General features: G+C 43.5%; 1 protein-coding gene across 4 annotated transcripts in view; it reads left to right on the forward strand.

The window, feature by feature from the left end:
- Positions 1-5819: 5819 nt before the first annotated feature.
- The window catches only part of RAB7A (RAB7A, member RAS oncogene family), a 72503-nt gene continuing 57497 nt past the window's right edge, over positions 5820-20825 (forward strand). Inside the window, exon 1 of one of the 4 annotated variants that reach the window (XM_080811438.1) lies at positions 5820-6048. The gene's annotated coding sequence lies outside the window, so the exon portion shown is untranslated. The remainder of the gene's footprint in view (positions 6049-20825) is intronic. The other 3 variants (XM_080811439.1, XM_080811441.1, XM_080811440.1) reach the window with 3 other exon arrangements.

A 20825-nucleotide genomic window follows, 5' to 3' on the forward strand; every position in this document is an offset into this window, starting at 1 on the left:
TAAATCCATGAAAAATAGACAAAAATCAAATGATGTAGGGCCTCGAAGACCATGGTAGTAGGGCCATTCCAGGCAAAGAGGACCAGAGACCACCCAGGGATGGGCATGTGTTGGTTAATTTTTTATTCTAATTGCTCTGATTAAATCTTTATTGATACACCAGTTAACCACATTTTTTATTTGCTGAAGTATATTCTTTTTCTACCTTCACTCTTACCCCCTCCAGAAAAGAAACATATGATATATGCAATTCTATATCTTGCTTTGTCACTTAATAATATCTTAGATATATTTCCATATCAATATATAGAGAATTTTCTCATTCTTTTTTATAGTTGCATAGTATTCCATTGACTGGCTGTATTGTGGCTTATTTAACCAGTTCCCCTTTGATGGAAATTTAAATGAAATTTTGTCTGGGGGTGGGGTATTTACTTATGTGTCATTTACTACACAAAGTAGAAAGGATCTTGAGAAGCCTTACTTTTCTCATGTTCTTAGCATGGAACAATGCTTAACACATGAGAGATTCTCAGTAAATAATTTATTGAAAGAATGAAACACTCCTGGACTTCTTTTATGGGCTATCTTATTCACACCCATCACCACTCTCCAATCTCTATTGTCAGACCAGGCAACGCTGAGGGACTCAGATTGCTAACTGCCCCCTCTCTGCCTCAGGCTCACCCACATCTCCACTTACATGTTCCAGAGAGGTCCTCTGAGTCAGTATTTCTGGAACTGAACTCCTCACTCCTAACCTCACTTTAACCTCATTTGAACCTACCAGGCTCCAATCTTCTCTTTCTCTGACCTTGAGAGCTCAATCAAATAGTACCAGTTCCCATCCATGTCCCACTGGTGTGACAAACTTCCTCAAGTGAGTTTTCTGCACAAATCAGTAAGTCACAATCCCTGACATTCCCTGTCCACGCAGCCTCACGTGCAGTCCCAGCTTGGGCTTCCTCCTCTCTTGCTGCCAGCAGGACACCAGTTTAGTGGAACACTCTTAAAATAGCTGTCATCATGTCATTCCCTTAACTAACAACTCTGAGGTCTGTCTCCCCCAACCCAAACCTGTCCTACCAAAGGTCTTTTATATAACTCTTCCCTTCCCCTTCATTTTCTATAGGCCCTATTTTGGTTTCTTATCACTGTGTAACAAAGCAGCCCAAAACATAGCAGCTTAAGATAAGAATTTATTAGCCTCTCTTGGTTCTGTAGGTTGGCTGGGCTCAAATGAGTAGGTCTCACTTGGAGTCTCTTGTACGATGACAGTCAACTTTTCGTTGGGGCTACCGTCATTTGAAGTTTAACATGGCTAGACCTCCCAGATGGTACAGTTACATGGCTGGCAATTAATGTTGACTGCCTGCTGGGGGCCCAGGTGGGGCTGGGGTTTGGGCTTCGCAAAGCATTGAGACTGCTTCCTGAGGAGCAGCTTCTACTGCCTGAGCATTTCAAGACTGCTGGGTGAAAACTGTAAAGCTTCTTATGATCACTTCTGCTATATCCTTTTGGCCAAATAAGTCAGGAAGTTCAGCCCAAATTCGAAAGGAAGGGAAGTAGATGCCACGTCTCAAAGGAGGAGCAAAGAATTTACCACCATCTTTAATCTACCATTGTCCACCTTCTGGACACAAATTATTTACATTCTTTCCACCTGCAAAATATATTCACCTCCTCCCAAGGACCCTTGACGTCTCATCCCAAAACATCACTGGCTCATAATGGATCTTATCTTACAAATCAGGTCCAGGTACAGATTAGGCATGATTCTTCAAGAACAGCCTGTTGAGTACTATTCTTTTTGATCTGAAGACCTGTAAGCTACGGACAGGTTTTCGGCTCTCCAGAAACCTAACAGAGTTAACAGGCTTAAGATAACCAAAGCAGACAATTTTATTTTCCTTTTTAAATTTACTTATTTATTTGAAGTGGGGGAGGGGCAGAGGGAGATGGAGAGAGAGTCCCTAGCTGACTTCGGGCTGAGCACAGAGCCTGACACGGGACTCAGTCTCACAATCCTGAGATCACAATCTGAGCTGAAAACAAGAGTCGGACGCTTAAACAACTGAACCCCCCAGGTGTCCCCAGAGCAGACACTTCTATTCCAAAAACGGGGAAAACAGGAGTCACATACCTACCACTGAGCCATAGCAATTCTGAAATCCAGTTAGACACACATTGCCAGCTCTTTGATTAGGGTACAATTCTGCTCCCTGGGAATATTCTCTGCAGCTCTTGATTCTATCCTCTTGGCTCATGGGTTTCTTCTGAGTCATCCTTCCTTTTCCATAAGAAACAGCCCATTTGGGGAGCCACCCGGGAGGCTCAGTTGTTTAAGCATCTGCCTTTAGGTCAGGTCATGATCCCAAGATCCTGGGATCAAGCCCTGAGTCAAGCTCCCTGCTCAGTGGGGAGTCAGCTTCTCCTTCTGCCCCTCCCCCTGCTTGGTCGGTCTCTCTCTCTCTCAAATAAATAAATAAAATCTTTTTTAAAAATGGCCCACATTTACATCTGAATAGCCTTCTCAGTCAGCGTCTTAGAAGACAGAGGCTTTGCCTTTTCCTGTGTTCTCTAATTGCTTATCTTCAAACCTATCATTTTGTATGGCTGCAGAATGGGGTGGAATTTCCATAATTCTTGGCCTTTGAGATGATTTTCAAGTTTCATTCCCCTGAAGACTTTGCAAATGGTACTCATTGAGCACCTATTGTGCCCCATCACTGTTCTAGGGATCAGGGATATAGCAATGAGTGAAACAAGACAAAAGTGCCTGCCCTTATGGAACTGCCATTCTAGTGGGAGAGATGAGCAATAAGCAAGTAAACAATATAAAGAAACAAAGAAAGTACCTGGGTGGCTCAGTCAGGTAAGTGTCTGACTCTTGGTTTCAGCTCAGGTCATGATCTCATGGTCATGGGATGGATCCCTGCATCCCGCTCCAGGCTCAGCGGGGAGTCTGCTTGAAGATTCGCTCCCTCTGCCCTTCCTCTCACTCTCTTTCTCTCTCTCTCAAATAAATAAATCTTAAAAAAAAAAAAAGCAAGCAGGAAAATAGCAAGTGGTGTTTTGTGTCTAAGTGTTGATAGGAAAAGGAACTTTCATTTTCAATAGGAAAGGCCATTCTCACTGAGAAGATGACATTTAAGTCAAGATCTGAGAAAAGTGAGGGAGTGGCCATACAGGTATTTAGGGGAAGAGCTTTCTAGACAGAAAGAAATGCAACTGTAAAGGCCTGAGTTAAATGTGCGCCTTCTCTCTTCATAAACTAGTATAGTTTGAGCAGGCTGATCTGAGGGGATATTAGAAGGAGAATACCAGAGAGGTATTTGGGGGTCAAAGCTTTTAGTTTTAGTCTGATTTATGGGAAGAGTTTGACCATGAGAATGACGGTTTGACATTTTTATAGAATTACTCTGGCTGCTGTGTTAAGAAATGGTAAGAAGTGATGTGGGAGCTGGGAACCAAGATTTTTTGCAGTACTCTAGGGGAGAAATGATGGAGGTTGAGACCAGGTGTTAGTGGCAGAGATAGTAAGAAGTATCCATGTTCTGAATATCTTTTGAAGGCTGTAGATGAGGGGCACAAGACAGAAGGGAGTTAAATTCATTTTCCAGGACTGCTGTAACACATCACCACAAGCTTGGTGGCTTAAAACAACAGAAATGTATTCTCTCTTAGACCTCAAATAGAAAACTCAAAATCAACCGCCCGCCCCCTTTTTTGGTCCTTTTCAGCTTCTGGGGTCTGTCAGCATTCTTTGGTTTGTGGCTATTCACTCAAATCTCTGACTCCATCTTCACAGGGACTTCTTTTCTCTCTGTGTGTGTACTCTGTGTGTATCTTTTAAGGACACTTGTCGTTGGATGTAGGACCCACCTGAATAATCCAGGATGTTCTCATCTCAAGATCCTTAATCACATTTGCAAATACCCTTTTTCCGAATCAGGTCACATCCACAAGTTCCAGGATTTAGGCTTGTCTTTTTACAGGTCACTATTCAATCTGCTACCGGAGACAAGAATGGTTCCAAAGTTTTCTGGAGTGAGCAACTGAAAGAATAAAGTTTTCATGAACCAGGACAGGAAAAGACTACGAGAAGAGCATGTTGTTGAAGACGGAGATAAAGGTCTGAGTTGATCTTAATGTGTTTGGATGGGGCAGGTCTTTGATAGGGTGTCCCACCCTTTTAAGAGCTCTACAGTGTACAGTTTTTATTGCCTCATCTTTGATTCTAAGCTCAGGGAGTCTTGAGCTCTTGTCACCAGCTGGACTCCAAAGCCTGATCTTTACTGCCTACCTGCTTGTTGTACTCATTGTCCCACATTTTCCCTTAGGCTCTTCTTTCCAGCTTATCTTTTTCTTTTTTTTTTTTCCCCCCAGATTATCTTTTAACTCAGGCAAAAGACCTGAGGGGCATAACATTCCCTGATGGAAACCCAAATACCCCTCAATTGGGGCATCTGGGTGGCTCAGTTAAGCGTTTGCCTTCAGCTCAGGGTCCTGGGATCAAGCCACATCTGGCTCTCCACTCAGCGGGGAGCCTGCTTCTCCCTCTCCCTCTGCCTGCCACTCTGCCTACTTGTGTGTACTCTCTCTCCCTTTGTCAAATAAACACAATCTTTAAAAAACAAACAAACGGTACTCCTCAAGCAGTAATAACTGCCCAGATCACCCAGACCAGTTTGAACTTATCCCCCTACTCACACGTATGCAGATGGACCATGGAGTGGTAAAATGAGGTAAGACTTACCCTTACCTCATTTTAATAGTAAAGTCTCCACCCAAGGAGGAGCACAAGGCTTCATATACATAACATACCATGTATGTATAGGCATGTTTCCTTAAGGCACATGCACCTTCTTTTGCCCGCCTCTACATAAGATGACAAGGCTCCCCTATCTAGTCATCTTAACCATAAATAAAAGGAATCCATTCCCCTTTGCTCTAGGAGCCACGGATTTGTAAGTTATTCCCCAGCGATCTCCTTATTTGCTGCAAATAAGTTTACTTTGTGAGACAACTCCACCTGGTGCATCTGTGACTCGCTAAGGAGGAACCTCATGTTAGTTGGATTACGCTGGTTTTCCATTTACTTAGACCAGACGAAATGTTCTGGTAACGTCTAATTCACCTCCACGTCTCCGTCAGTCTGTTACACAATCGGTACAGTCATTTTTCAGTCGACTAGATCATGCACATTGACATCCAACCTCCTTCACATCTCACCCTACCACTTACTGTGTGAGCGAAGTCAAACCCATTTGTAGCGGGTCTCCGTTCCGTATTTGCAAAATGGTGAAAATAATCTTTCCTTAAGTGATTAAGGACAAACGGGGACCTGGTAGGGGCTCAGCAAATGTAAGTTTGTCAAATAACCACTCTTTTATCTCCCACTGCTTAGAGACCTCCCCCTGAGAAAGTCTGCCTAGAGCATGCGAGCTTCGTTGATTCTGAAGAGCTCAAGGCACACAGTAGGACTACTTAGTTGACTGATCGGTGCCTTCTGCAGAGGGACAGTACTGTAAGAGCCAGTTTGCTCTCGTCCTCTCTTCCCTGGCGCTCATTATTCTGGGGGAACGCAGGAGTGGGAGGGAAAGAGGAGACAGCTGAGACGGCTGAGACAGCCCTGTGCGGATTCAACATGGCGCCGTTCTTCTCATTGTACGAGCCTCAAAGATGGCAACAACCAATTGGGGGCAGACATGTTTGTGCCACGTGATCCAGGCTCAGCCCAGAAGCGGCCGGAACGTGACGCAAGATTGAGGCGGGGCTCCTCCCCCGCACTCTTGGCGTCGAGAGTCTCGTGACAAGTACTTCCGCTCGGGGCGGCGGCGGTGGCGGAAGTGGGAGCGGAGCCGGAGTCTTGGCCATAAAGCCCAAGGCGGCGGCAGCGGCGGCGTTGAAGGCTTGGGGAGTGCTGAGGAGTCCGCTGGAACCGGAACTTGGACTTCTCTTCAGCCCCTGTCCTCTGTTGTACTTCCTCCTCGGCGGGAGCCCTAGCGACGCGCCCGGCCCGGAGCCCCAAGCGGAGCGGCCGCGGTAAGCAGCGGGCCCAGCCTGGCCGGTGGCCTGGCCCCATCCCCCTCCTCAGCTTCTCGGTCGCCCGGGCCTCGCGTCGTCCCTATCTTGGGCAGTTTCTGGGCCCAGCGAGGCCTCGCGGGGAAACCCTGCGTCGCTCAAGGCCCAAGAGCAGGCCCGGACCGCACCCGGCCGTGGGGGAGGTCAGAGGTCGTCGGGTGTGACCTCTGGCCGGGTTGCCGACAGCAGGCTGGCGGTCCCGGACGCCTCGTTTGCTGGTAGCGTCAAGAACCAAGCCCGAGGGTCTTCTGATTTGGGTGGCCTCTGGACACTGGGGGCCTGCGCCGCTGCGGGACGCGCTATTGAGCTGGGTCACTTGGAGCAGCGAGCCGGAGTTTGTCGGAGTCGACCCCGCCCGCTGCCTTGCCTGGGGACGCTAGCCCGGGCGCCCCGGATCGCGCGGGCCTTGCTAACAGGCGCCCAGGGCTGAGCCACGTTCCTATCTGTATCTTCAGTGAACAGCCTGACTCTGTTAGTGAGAGAGGTTCTCTGAAGGCAACTGAGTCAAGGCAGTGAGTCAGGTCACGTGTATTGGGCTCGCCCCGAGCCTCTGGCTCCGGGAGACAGGGAGCTTTTTGTCGTGTGTGTGTTGTGGTAGATCCCGAAGGAAGTTTTCAAACTTACTGGGGGAAAGATGGTGTTTGGTCTCCACCGCGTTGAGGGACCTCTTACTGCCTTAAATCAAAGCTTGATGCCAAGTGTTTCTTTCGTTAAAGTGGAAAATTGAGAATAATAATAGCAAACATTTGAGCGCTGGTTGTGGTCTCGGCAGCGTGGCAAGACCCTTGCAAGGATTTTTACGTTTAAGGCTCAGAACAGCCCTTCGAAGTACTATTATTGTCAAAGAACGGAGAGATTAAGTTGTTTGGCCAAGGTCACACAGATAAATAAGGAGTGAAGGTTCAAGCTGAGGCAGTTAGATTCCGAAGTACTGTACTCGACTAGTCTCTGGGTTGTATTGCTTTCCGATGCTCCTGAAGTTTGTGAGCTATCTTTTGCCACCCGGTGTCTTCCTCTCTGTGCCTCCTTTGTTTCTAGTGATCCCATTTGAAATGCTCTGCTTTTACCTTACAGACACCTTAGTTCTATCTTAAAATCATGAGGTATTCCATTTGCGGTTGTGACTTTTAACACAGGTTTTTTTGTAGTGTAGTGCTAATATTAGATGCTCTACAGTTTAGCGAAGTCTGAATGAGGTCTGAAAAATGTTGTTACGTAAATGTTTTGTCAAACGAATTAAGCCTGGCAATCGTGCCATGTGAACCTTTCTTAAAACCTTACTACATGAGTATCTGGCCAGTTAGTTCTTTCCTGTTGAAAATACTCTGTCTTCTTTTGGATTCCAAAAGAACAGGCTCTTGTCTCTTCCTTGTGACTTAAGCAGCTGATTAGCCGCATGACTTCTCATCTGTGGATTAATAGAGTCTCCTATTAGTGTGTTTCTCTTCAGACTTGGGAGAGTTTGCTCAGATTTGAGTCTAAGAACTGGAAGGTGAGTTGTGAGTACTTCGAAGATACTATCCAAGCTTGAGCTTAGTCCTCCCAACCCTGTTGTATTCTAATTTCTTTTTTTTTTTTAACTGTTATACCTAAACTGATACATTTAAGTGAGTAAGTAGTATGGTAGTCTTAAATGATGTTTGAATTTAGAGAGGAGAGTAATGATGAGTACCTTTTCATTCATTGAGATGTTTTGAGCATCTACCATTTCTTAGGCATTACCACTTATTGAGTCAGGGACATAGGTGTGGTTATTGTCCTAAAGGAATTTAAAAATGGTGTGTGATCACAGCCAGGAATTCTGTTGTGGAATGGCTTGGTGGTAGAACCTGAGGCTTTTGGAAAGAGGAGTTGTTTCTCATCTCAGCAAGTGAATCCATAGTAGACAGTCTGGTAGAACACCAGACTCTTGAAGCCAACTTGAAGGCTTTGTTAACTGTAACAGCATTTGTATGGTTTGCTCTTGAGAGTATGGAAGATAATGTTACAGTTTCAAATTGTTCCTGTCTTTGGAAGAGAAACCTTCCACACTAGTTTTCCCTTTCGCTGTAGTGGCATTTTGTTGTTCACTTGAGGGAATTCATGTCATTGCCATTTGACAATGCAAATGTTTGCTGCTTTTGGGGTGTTGTTTGAGCAAAGGCACATTTGGCATGCTGGATTTTTTTTTTTCCTTCAGCTGATGAAGAAAGTTTAATGTAGTGCCCACCAGCTGTAATGCCAGTATTTTACTAAATAAAGCCCTGTGCCACAGCAACTCATGCAACTGCCCTGGCTCCCCTTTAAAAGGAGATGAGTTTCATGTTCGTGGTAGAAGTGCACGAGTAAACAAATGGAAGGGTGGAATGTAGGAGAAAGCACTCTAAAAATAGTTTTGTAGTCTATCTCTCCAGGTAATTGTTAACAATCAGTTGGGCATTTGCTTGTTTTTTATGTTTTATTTATGCCAACCAGGCCTAAGCCCCCAAATCCCATAATCAAAGAACATTGCTTTATAGTAAAGTATGGCTTTGAATCTGATTCCAGACCCCACCACCAAGTGAAGCAGAAGGTTTTGGTTATTTGATTAGCTTCTAATAAATCTCCAAAGAGAATTGTACTAACATCATTTCTGCCCTTATATTTGGTATTAGTTTTCCTGTGCAAAGGGGTAGCAAACCGAGACCACAATCTTATGATAGTCTTCTTATGCATTGTTCCTTTCTGAAATTTGACGTGTTTGCTGTTGTTACTCTTGTGGTCAAATTGTGTGACTGTGCATCTGTTCAGTTCAACAAATAATGCTGGGTATTTGACTAGATACTGGACTAAGAATTATAGGCAGGGTTTTCTGGGGAAGTAAGGAGGAGGAATCCTCCTGAGTAAGGCTAACCGGTGGTTCCCCTTGGTACTGATGTCATCCTCTGAAGGAGACTGAAGCTCTAGAAATGAGCACCCCACACACACACCGCCTTGCGGCTGCTGGCTTTCTTGCTGACTCTTACCTCCCATGTAAGGTTGCCATTGTATTCTCAGCCATCCATTCCTGGGTTACCAAACATCGATCCGTTAGTGCCATCTAGTAGATCTCTGTGCTTCTGTGTCTGCAGTTTGCTGCAGACACATTTTGCAACGTGTTGATCCCTTCAGTTATTTGTTCTCACATCTTCTTTCTGTTTTCTGCCTTTTCCTAAAAAAAAAAAACACAGAGAAATAGTTTGCATTAATGTTTTAAAACTTCTTAATGGTGATTGTGGTCAGTGTGATTTGTGAATCAAAGGTAAAAATGATGTGTGGTGGGTGAAATCAGAACAGGCTTTTCAGCAGTGCCTCTGACTAGTTTCAATTTTAGTACTCAGGCTGTGATTTCAAAAACAAATTTAAGAATAGCTACTTGCAAAATGTCTCTGTGGGGGAGGAAGAAAGCTTGGGAGTTGGTTCCAGTGGTGACATACCGTGTTGGCCTTGCTCATTTGCCTGAGGATGCAGTACTTAATGCAGGGGACCTCAAGCCTCTCCTGGGCTGTTTTGGTGATGTCATCACTACTGTGGAGATCAGTCTGACTGATTTTGTTGTCCATTTCCTGGTTGACTTGGACTGCTTGCTGTCAGGGCAGAGCAAATCCAAAGAAGCATATTAAGGGAAGCCTGGGGACCTGGGCAGTGTTAGGAATTCTGTAACCTCACTTGGCTCTCAAAATGAACTTGCTTGTGTGACTGCTGCCAGACATGGTGAAGGAGCGTCTCTGTTCTCCCTGACCGTGCAAGTAAAGATGGTTTGTGCTTGCTGCTCTCTTTCTTGGAGTTACCCAGCTCAGTTCAGTAATCCTTCAAAAATTACATTGTGAGCTAAATAGTTATCGTTGGTTTCTAATTTTTGTATGCAGTTTTGATCTAAAGTTTATTTCCATTTGGTGAGCTTTTAATTGGAGTAATTCGAGAATGTATGATAAAGCCAGTACGAATTAAGTTTTTAAAAACTCAGTTGTAGGGGCACCTGGGTGGCTTAGTCATTAAGCATCTGCCTTCGGCTCAGGTCATGATGCCAGGGTTCTGGGATCAAGCCCCACGAGCCCCACATTAGGCTCACTGCTTGGCTGGAAGCCTGCTTTTCCCTCTCCCACTCTCATTGCTTGTCTTCTTTCTCTTGTTGTGTCTCTTTGTCAAGTAAATAAAATCTTAAAAGATAAAAAAAATTAAAACCCAGTTGTAATTGCACAGACTTTTTATAAAGTAGTGCCTCTAACTTATGGTATTTAGTCAGTCTACCAACAGTGCTCTGTGTACTTGCAGATCTGAAATAACTCTGGGTCATCTGGACAGCCCACAAGTTCATAGCCACTCTCAAATCCTGTGACCTCTGCCATTCAGTTGACGGTTATTAAAGACTATTAACATTTTGTAGAAAACCTTCTTACATGATATTTGTCTTTAAATGCTTTTTAGTGTTTGTGTAGTGCTTACCATTCACATAGGATTTCATTTGGTCCACACGGCATCTCTGTATGCTGAGAGGGTAGCCTTTTCTGTTTTTCTGTATGAGATAGTTCTGGGTCCTCAGGTGGTCCAGCTGCTAGAACGTTAATCTATGTCTGCTGAAACACATAGCTATTTCTTTTTTTTTTTTTTTAAGATTTTATTTATTTATTTGACACAGAGAGATGACAAGTAGGCAGAGCAGCAGGCAGAGAGAGAGGGAAGCAGGCTCTCCACTGAGCAGAGAGCCTGACATGGGTCTCAATCCCAGGACCCTGAGACCATGACCCAGGCTGAAGGCAGAGGCTTAACCCACTGAGCCACCCAGGCTCCCCAGCACATAGCTATTTCTGATGCACCATTCTGCCTTTTTGATTATACATGATGCCTTTAAAGATCTCAGCATTTGACTCCTTGTAAAAAAATGTATTTTTCTTCCACTGCCCTTTTTTTTTTTTTAAGATTTTATTTATTTATTTGACAGAGATCACAAGTAGGCAGAAAGGTAGGGAGAGAGAGAGGAGGGAAGCAGGCTCCCTGCTGAGCAGAGAGCCCGATGCGGGGCTTTCGATCCCAGGACCCTGAGATCAGGACCTAAGCTGAAGGCAGAGACTTATTAACCCACTGAGTCACCCAGGCGTCCCTCTTCCACTGCCATTTATTTATTTGTTTTAAAGTTTTATGTTTTTGTTATCTCTGTACTGACCGTGGGGCTCAGACTCACAACCCCAAGATCAAAAGAGTCTCATGCTCTTCCAACTGAGCCAGCCAGACACTGCCTACTACCTTTTATTTCACATTTCTCGGGTGCCTGGATTGCTCAGTAGGTTAAGCAGCCAGCTTGATTTCTGGCTCAGGTCATGATTTTGGGGTTCTGGGATAGAGCCCTGTGTCAGGCTCTGCGCTTAGCAGGGAGTCTGTTCTAGGATTTTCTCCCTCTCCCTTCCTCCTGCTTGGGCCCACATGCACGTGCTCGCTCCCCGTCTCTCAAATAAATAAATCTTTAATAAAATAAATAATAAAATAAAATGACTTTTCTCTTTTGCTGATGATTAAACAAGTCTTTTTTTTTTTTAACAAGTCCGTTTGTTGTTGTTTTTTTTTTTTAAACACTAAGGAAACACAGAAGTAAAAAGAAAAAAAAATTGATTCACTATCCACAGGAGACACTGTGTTAACTGATTGTTTTCTTCCTGTGAATGTATACTTTAATATCTTTGTTTTGTGAAGTTGAGTAAAATATGGTGTGGGAATTTAAGGGTGGTGGGGGAAGCTGAACAGTCTTGTGTCTTTGACCTGTGGGATCTCTCCTAAAGGGATAGGAAGCTGGGGATCATGAGACTAGTTGTGTTTTTTTCAGATGTTTAATGACAACAGGTAAAGAACGTGGTGCATTCAGTTCAAGAATAAAGTTACTTGGGGTGCCTGCGTGTCTCAGTGGGTTAAGCCTCTGCCTTCATCTCAGGTCATGATCTCAGGGTCCTGGGATGGAGCCCAGCATCAGGCTCCCTGAGGGAGCCTGCCTCTCTGCCTACTTGTGATCTCTGTCAAATAGAAAAAAAAGAAAAAAAATTGTTTGGCATGGTTACACTAGATAAGTATAGTGGTGCCCTTATTTTTAAGTAATTTTTCATTTCTGTATTTGAGTAAACTTTGAATTTGAAGTAGAACATGCTTAAGAAAAGCACACAAATAAGTGAACTTGGAGAATTTTTATAAACTTAGAAGCCTCCTTGTGCCTCCTTCAAGTTGTTATCCTCCCCTCCTCCCAGGGTAATGAGTCTGATTTTTTTTTAACACTGTAGTGTGATTTGCTGGATTTGGACTTCGTGTAAGTGGCATTACACACTGTGTACCCTTCTGTGTCTGGTTTCTTTGATCTGTTTTTGTTTGTGAGATTTTGTATTGAGTGCAGTTGTAAACTCCATTTTCATTGCCCAGAAGGATTCCATTAGGTGGTATACCATAGTGTATTTATTAACTTATTGATGCTTATGTGGGTAGCTTGTAATTTGTGGCTGTTAAAATTATGCTGTATGAATGTTCTTGTGTTTGTCTGACTGATACATGTACACATTTCTATTATGTGAATCCTGAGGAGTGGAAAGGCTGAGTTTTAGGGTTTGTATCTGTATTCTTTTGCTGGGGCTGCTGTAACAAATACCACAGACTGAGTGGCTTAATCAAAATAAATTTATTTTCCCATATTTCTGGAAGCTGGAAGCTCAAGTTCAGTGTTGGTCAGGTTGATTTGTTTTGAGACTTCTTTTCTTAGCTTGTAGATGGGTGTCTTTTTATGTCCTCCTTTCCTCTGTATCCGTCTGTGTCCTAGTCTCTTCTTAGAAGGACATCAGTCATACTGATTAGGGCTCACCTTCATGACCCCATTTAACCTCAGTCCCGTCTTTCAAGGCCCTGTCTCCAAAGGTGGTCACATGTTGAAGTGATGGGGCTTAGACTTAAGTGTACGAGTTTGGTAGGGATTCACTTCATCCCATCCCGGTGTCTGTTACACCCTGGAAGATACTGTTGGTTATGCTGTTGTTGCAGCCGCTTACGCTCCCACTAGCAGCATTTGAGAGTTCCACATACTCCACGTCTTTGCTAACACTTGTCCTCTTTTTCATTTTTTTGCCCCTCTGGTAAGGAACCCATTTTTTTTTAATGGCCCCATTCAGTTACCAATGTAGGCAGTCCTTGAGGGAGTGGAGAAGTTGTTTCTACAGCGAGTATGTTACAGTTTGAGACAGCCTCTTGTAAATGTCTTATAAACCCCACAGGGTTAGAAAAGCAGAATGGTTTCAGTCCAGTGAGTAGTTAGTCCTCCATAGTTGCCCTTGTGGATTAGTTTTTGCATTTATAATCTGGATCCATTCCTGGTGGTGGAATTGGCCCAAAAGTATCATTTGTGGGATATAAATCTAGCCATAATAAACGTTACCTTCATTCAGACTCTTCTTTGATCTGACACTTGAGTTCTTAAAATACTGGATTCCTTCATACACATGTTAGAAATAGACCTGTTTGCATGTTCTGACTGTCCATTTAGATATTGGTGTTTGACCAACAGCTTTCTGGCTGAGGGATCTTGAGCTTTTTTATATATATGCTATAGACCTGTGTTTGGTGAGAATAATATTACATGATTTTACCCTTCCCCCTCTCTAAACTTCTGGGGGGGCAGGGATGAATCATTCTAAGATGGATCTTGAAATATTACTCAGTAAACTTAATTTTTTTCCCACCAGTTCTAACTTTGCACAGTAAGTTACTATTTGTAGCATGTAAGTTATGCTGCTGGGCCAGTGATTAATATGTAGAGCTTTCCTGAATGCTAAACTGTGTTCTGTATTCATTTGACAGATTTTTATTGTCTAGTATAAGAAAACACTGCTGGCAGCTGTGGGGAGCATAAAATAAAGATCACTGGAGGTTTAGGAATAATTGTAAAAACAAGGCGAATGAGAGCTGTAAAAATAGCTTAAAGAAAATGCTAGAGGTGTTCAAAGGGCTGGGGTTAGGCCAGTTGGGAGTGGAGTTTTGGTATGGAGAGGAGACTTGGGAAACCCATTATAGTTGGAGGGAATCGCATAAGCAAATGAATGGAGGTAGGGAAATGCTAAGGCAGATGGGGAAGCTGCAGTATCTCCAAATTGGGAATGACTATATGTGTGGGGGCCAGATGGAATTGGGGGGGGCACTCCAGTGCCTTCTTGAAGAGTTTATGTTTAACGACGTGATCCTTCACCCCATAATGCTAGGATAGGACATTATCCTTTCACTTGAACCTCATGACCCCTATTGAGTAAGGCAGGTGGTATCCCAGTTAAGAATAAGGAATGGGGGCAGCTGGGTGGCTCAGTGGGTTAAGCCTCTGCCTTCGGCTCAGGTCATGATCTCAGGGTCCTGGGATTGAGTCCCACATCGGGCTCTCTGCTTGGCAGGGAGCCTGCTTCCTTCTCCTCTCTCTCTCTCTGCTTGCCTCTCTGCCTACTTGTGATCTCTCTCTGTCAAATAAATAAGTAAAATCTTAAAAAAAAAAAAAAAGAATAAGGAATGACTTTGATGTTATAATTTATCTAGAGAAATACATTTTCAGAGATTAGTGGGGCTAGGTAGGACTCAAATACAAATGTGTTTAAGCCTTCAAAGAGGTGCTTCCTCAGAAGTGTCTTTAACACAAATTAATAGTTGGCTTGGGAGGGATGGGATGGAGAAAGAACAGTTTGGTTTTCCTCTTGAGCCAGCCAACCCATTGTGGGTTCCTCTTACTTTATGGACAATTTATATTACTAGGTAAATCCTGGAGATAAGTTAGGGTTGCTAGCAAAAACTTTGAGCTGTTGATGGGGCCCCTGGGTGGCTCAGTGGGTTAAAGCCTCCGCCTTCAGCTCGGGTCATGATCCCAGGGTCCTGGGATCCAGCCCTGCATCGGGTTCTCTGCTCAGCGGGGAGCCTGCTTCCTCCCCACCCCTGCCTGCCTCTCTGCCTGCTTGTGATTTCTGTCTGTCAAATAAATAAATCTTTAAAAAAAGAAACAAACTTTGAGCTGTTGAGAATAGTTCTGTGTAACTGTTATAATAGCTATCTGCTTTGCAGTCTGTTTTACCAAAAAGAAAGAAAGAAAGAATGAAACAAACCATCATCCAGGTCCCTGGCTAAAGACTCCGCTCTTGCTTTGGTACCTGCCTTTAGAAAGCTTGAGAGCATTGGGGCACGTCACAGTCATGCATCTATTGGGCTGGACTACAAAGTTCTCAACAGGAATTGCTTTCCCAGGAACTTGCTTCTTTGTAAAAGTTGCCTTAGTTTTTTTTGTTTGTTTGTTTTTTCCCTTCCACCCCACATGACTGATACATGGAACAGAGCCTATATATAATCAGTCTCTTAGGGAGATCAGCTATTACCTTGTTTAAGCTTCACTTCAGAGTTCAATCGAAGCAGCATATGAGTTGTAACTCTCTCTTTCCAGATGAGGAAATGACCCAAAAGAAAGTGCTCAGTATCGTGGAGGCCAGTAGTGGGATTGGAACTGGTGCTCCATATTCCAAGTTGTCAGATGTTTCTTTAACCCTAAAAGTGGTGAGAAAAGTAACATCACATCTGGAAGATCAGCCTATGTAAATTTTATTGTTCAGTTTTATTTAAGAGTTTGTTGTTGTTGTTGTTTTCTGGAACAAGGATGGTTTGGGGCGCCTGGGTGGCTCAGTTGGTTAAGCGTCTGCCTTCACCTCAGGTGTCTTGGGATCAAGCCCCACAGTGGGCTCCCTGCTCAGTGGGGAGCCTGCTTCCCTCTCTTAGCCCCGCCCCTTGCTTGTACTCTCTCTTGCTATCTCTCTCTCAAATAAAATCTTTTTAAAAATAAAAGAAAGGTGCTTTGATTATTCTGTTTCTTTGAAATACAAGTTTTCAGGCAGTTTTCCAGCAGTATGAGACTGAATAGGCAAGGTTACTCTGCAGCAGCAAATAACCTCAGAATGGTTGAAAGCAGCATAGCTTTATTTTCTGCACACACCCAGTGTGTGCAGCGTGAGTGTTCCAGGGGCTCTGCATCATTCCTTCTTCAGCTGAAGGAGCAGCCACAATATGGACTATTGCTGGGTGTCTCGGCGAAGTGAAAACTACTGGGGGGTCTTGCTCCTGCAGTTAAATGTTCCAGCCCAGGATGACTCGTCACGTCGGCTTACAGCTCACTGGCTAGAATGAGTCACACCATACAAGAAACTAAGGAGTGTGATTCTGTTGTGGACCTGGAAAGCACACAGTTGGAAATATTTGGGAACTAGGATGAGTTTTACAGTGACTTGCTGTAGTAATAGCTCTTGGAGAACCGAGTGGCTCATTTGCAGATTGTCGTTCCCATTAGCTGGCAGTTTAAATGCAGAAAAGGATACAAAAGTTGCCTTACTCACAGATCACCTTTCCATCCTAGGACATGTTTCTTTTAAATGATGTGTGATAACCTCAGTTTAAGTGCCTCCAAAATACCCTTTGTAGAAGTAGGTGTGAAAGAAACAATTGAGTCTGAGAGGTCCTTTGCCTTCCCCATTTTCAGTGTTGGAAACCTACAAACCTATAGATTTACTGATTTCTCATCCCAACACCCACTCCAACCCCCACCCCTGCAGTCCTCCTTGTAAGGTGCTATCAGACAGTCTTAAAATACTCCTTAGGTCCTTTACCTTCCCTGCTTGCAGAACCCTTGGTTTTCCATTGCCCTTGGTTATGTCCCTCCACATTCCGCCTCTGGCGTGTCTTCCTGGTTTTGTCCTTTCTCTGACGCACACCCTGTATTGTTTTACTTACCTGTTCCATACCACACTTTGTTCCCCCATTTCCTTCAGCTTGGTTCCTGCCATTTCCCTTCATTTCTGTGTTGTCTTTTGGCATCCTGCATGGCTCAGGTACCGCCAGCTCCATTTTTAAAGCTTTTTGTTGGCCACTTCAGCCCATACTTTCCTCAGCTTTCACTGAATGCCTGTGACTTGGATTTCATATATGTGTCCTATATACATTTTACATATGTTGTCTTCCCTACCCTAGGAGAGGGGCTTCAGGGTCGATACTAAACTAATTTATCTGTTTTCCTTAATCGTTTGAAAGAATGAAAATATATTCTCCAAGTGGCTTTTGGGGTGTGTGTGTGTGTGTGTGTGTGCGCGCACGCATCTGTTGTGTTCTCTGGCTGAAAAAAAGAAATACCTGTAAATTCTTCACATTATTTGTTTGAAATCAGTAGGCCAGAAGCTGTAGGATTTTGGGGACTTCCTTAAGCAGGGCCACAGTATGGCTCTTTAGGTAAGTTACTAAGCTTCCATTTGCACTTCTGAAAGATGAGAGTAGTGCATTGGCTATCCTCAAGATCCTTTCATATTTTGGCTTTCTTTGGCTCTCAGCTGCAATATCCCAGCTGGCAAGATGACACCAAACTTTGAGGACCCTTTAAGCCATTTCAAAAACTATCACCCACATGGAACCCTGCTCATTCACTTTTTTCATGAGGGGCAAAAGTAACCTCACTGTAGGTGGTTAGATTTTTCTTTTATATATTTTAAAAATGTATTTGTCAGAGAGAGAGAGAGAGAGAGAGACTGTGAGCACAGGCACAAGCAGGGGGAGTGACAGGTGGGAAACCCGATGTGGGGCTCAATCCCAGGACCCTGGGATCATGACCTGAGCTGAAGGCAGATGCTTAACTGACTGAGCCACCCAGAAATCCCTAGGTGGTTAGATTTTTCCTAAAATGAACTTGTTTCTAGATTACAGAAGCAAGTGAATAGTTCTCTATCACCCTTCTGGATAATTTGGTGGCTGTACTTCCAGACTTATATGTTCATACTTAAATGGGATGACACAGTACACACTCTTCTGTAACTTGCTTTTTAAAAACTTTTCTGTATGTACTGCACACTTTTCTTTGTCAGTACATACTGTTGTTGTTGTTGTTTTTTTAAGATTTATTTATTGGAGTACGTGTGTGTATGTGCGCGTGCGCACAGGTGTGTGGGGAGGTGGGCAGAGGAAGGAGGAGAGAGAATCTCAAGCAGACTTTGCACTGAGAACAGCCCACACAGGGCTCAATGTAAATGACCCTAAGATCACGACCTGAGCCAAACCCAGGAGTCAGATGCTTAACCAGCGGCACCACCCAGGCAACCCCTGTACATACTCTTTTTAATGGCTGTGTAATATCGCATTTACCGAGTTTAACCATCTTCTAAATGAATGTTTCAGTTACTTTTCAACTTTCCTGTTTTAGATAAGGTGTTCCTGGCTGGCTCAGTCAGTGGAGCTTGTGACTCTTGATCTCAGGGTTGTGAGTTAGAGCCCCACATTGTGTCTAGAGATTCCTTAAAAATAAATTTTTTTAAGAAGACAGTTAGTTAGAGGCGCCTGGGTGGCTCAGTGGGTTAAAGCCTCTGCCTTCGGCTCAGGTCATGATCCCAGCGTCCTGGGATTGAGCCCCACATTGGGCTCCCTGCTCCGTGGAGAGCCTGCTTCCTCCTCTCTCTCCCTGCCTGCCTCTCTTGCCTACTTGTAATCTGTCAAACAAATAAATAAAATCTTAAAAAAAAAAAAAAGATGACAGTTAGTTAATATTTATCTTCATCCACTTGTTTGATCATTTCCTTGTAGTTGTTATTCATACTTAAAATTTGGCATTCATTACCATACTGCCTCCAAGAAGGTTGTCTACTTAACATTTGTAGCTTGAGAATTCAATTTATGTAGTTGCCAACTGTCAATTTTCTTTCTTTTTTTTTTTTTTTAAAGATTTTATCTATTTATTTATTTGACAGAGATCACAAGTAGGCAGACAGGCAGGCAGGGGGTGGGGAGCAGGCTCCCCACCAAGCAGAGACCCCCAACACGGGGCTCGATCCCAGGACCCTGAGATCATGACCCAAGCTGAAGGCAGAGGCTCAACCCACTGAGCCACCCAGGTTCTCCCCCAATTGTCAATTTTCTTAATAGCTGCCAGTTTAACTAGTGGGAAAAATTTAAATGATACCTCATTTCCATTTTATTGATGAATAGATTAAGCTTTTGAAAAAATATTAGCCATTTTTTTTCTTCTGTGAATTGACTGTTTTCTCTAAAGCCTAAGTGTGGCAGGTTTTTGTTTTAACCTAAACTTTGTATATAGCAAGCATATTGACCCTTTTTCATGTTGTAAACATTCCAGGCTTGTTTCTCATGGCTTGGTTTGGTTAATGGTGTGTTTTGTAGTAAAGAAACTTTCCTGTAGTCAGCGTGGTTGATTTGTTTTGATTTGGGGGTTTCATGTTACTGTACTAGGCCTTCCCTTTCCTAAGGACAATAAAAATGGTGTTTTTCCCCTGAGTACTTAGCACATTGGAATTCTTATGTATGATGCAATATGACATCAGAATCTTTCCAGGTATGTGGCAGTATTTCGTTACAATGTCATCCTTTTCTCACTGACTAAAATCTTTGTATCACACACTTGATTACCTTTTTTTAACTCTTCTGATCCACTCTTTGTCTCTGGGACAGTAGTACCACTGTCTTACTTGCTTCTGCTTCATAATACATTTTGACAAGCTCAGCGGTTTTCCATCTGTCATAAAACTCTGTCAGCATTAGGCTCAGAATATGTTTACTTCTCATTAAATTGGTTTTCTTTCTACCCCTTGTCCTGGGCCCTTAATCAGTTTGTCTGGCAGCTTCTTCCATCAAGAAATTTAGAAGAAACTTTTTCTAAGGTGCTCTGGCAGAGGGAGGCAGCTCAGTTCTCTCCCCTTTGTGTCTGGGACAAATAACGTATAATTGTTCATCCAGTCGGTTTTCTTGAGCACCACCATATCCCAAGCCTTGGGCAAGGTGGTAGCTCTACAAATAGTAGAAAACCTGGTTTCTGACCCCTAAGGAGCCTTGGGTTTGGTGGGGCAGTGGTACATATCTTTCAGTCCTTGTAACCCAACTGGTTGCCTTAGGTGATAGATTGAAAAAAGACTTTGGAAACCAAGTATTAGGTTTTATGTTCATGAAGTTTTTATGCATTTCATGTTTTGCTATCTCTGGTCATTTCTTGCAGTATCTGAACATACACAATTCATAATCTGCACTCTGGATGGTTATTTTAACCAACTTTTCTTGTTTAACTTTGACATATTAGATTTCTTTGTCACTTCTGGTGGAGGGTTTTAATAGCAGATTCCATACCAGTGTCCCAGACTTGGCGTGAGTTTTTTAAAAAGTTTTTCTTTTTATTAATTAATTATAACAAATAAGAAGAGAGTTAATTGGGCGCCTGGGTGGCTCAGTGGGTCAAAGCCTCTGCCTTCGGCTCAGGTCATGGTCTCAGGGTCCTGGGATCGAGCCCTGTATCAGGCTCTCTGCTCAGCAGGGAGCCTGCTTCCCCCTCTCCCTCTGCCTGCCTCTCTGCCTACTTGTGATTTCTCTCTGTCAACTTGTGATTTCTCTCTGTCAAATAAATAAATAAAATATTTTTTAAAAAATAAAAGAAGGGAGTTAATGTTTTTACAGATAAAAAGTAGACCATTGGGCCAGTCTTTATTTTCAGGGCTGTTGATGTTGAAAAAATGTCAGCAGTTTGAATTGGGAGAAACGATTGTTTCAGATAGGAAAAAAGCGCACTTGGTCAGCCAGTTCTTCCCTTTTTTCCCTTGCTTTTTATCTTCTAAAGTTGTAGCTAATCATTTCTGTATGACAACAACATGAAATCCTGTCTGCATGTGACTGGACACCTGCCCCTGCCAAGTGGCTGTCTTCTGTGGCTTGCAGTTCTGTGTGCCCAT

This window comes from Martes martes (genome assembly GCF_963455335.1).
Source record: "Martes martes genome assembly, chromosome: 1".
Lineage (NCBI taxonomy): Eukaryota > Metazoa > Chordata > Mammalia > Carnivora > Mustelidae > Martes > Martes martes.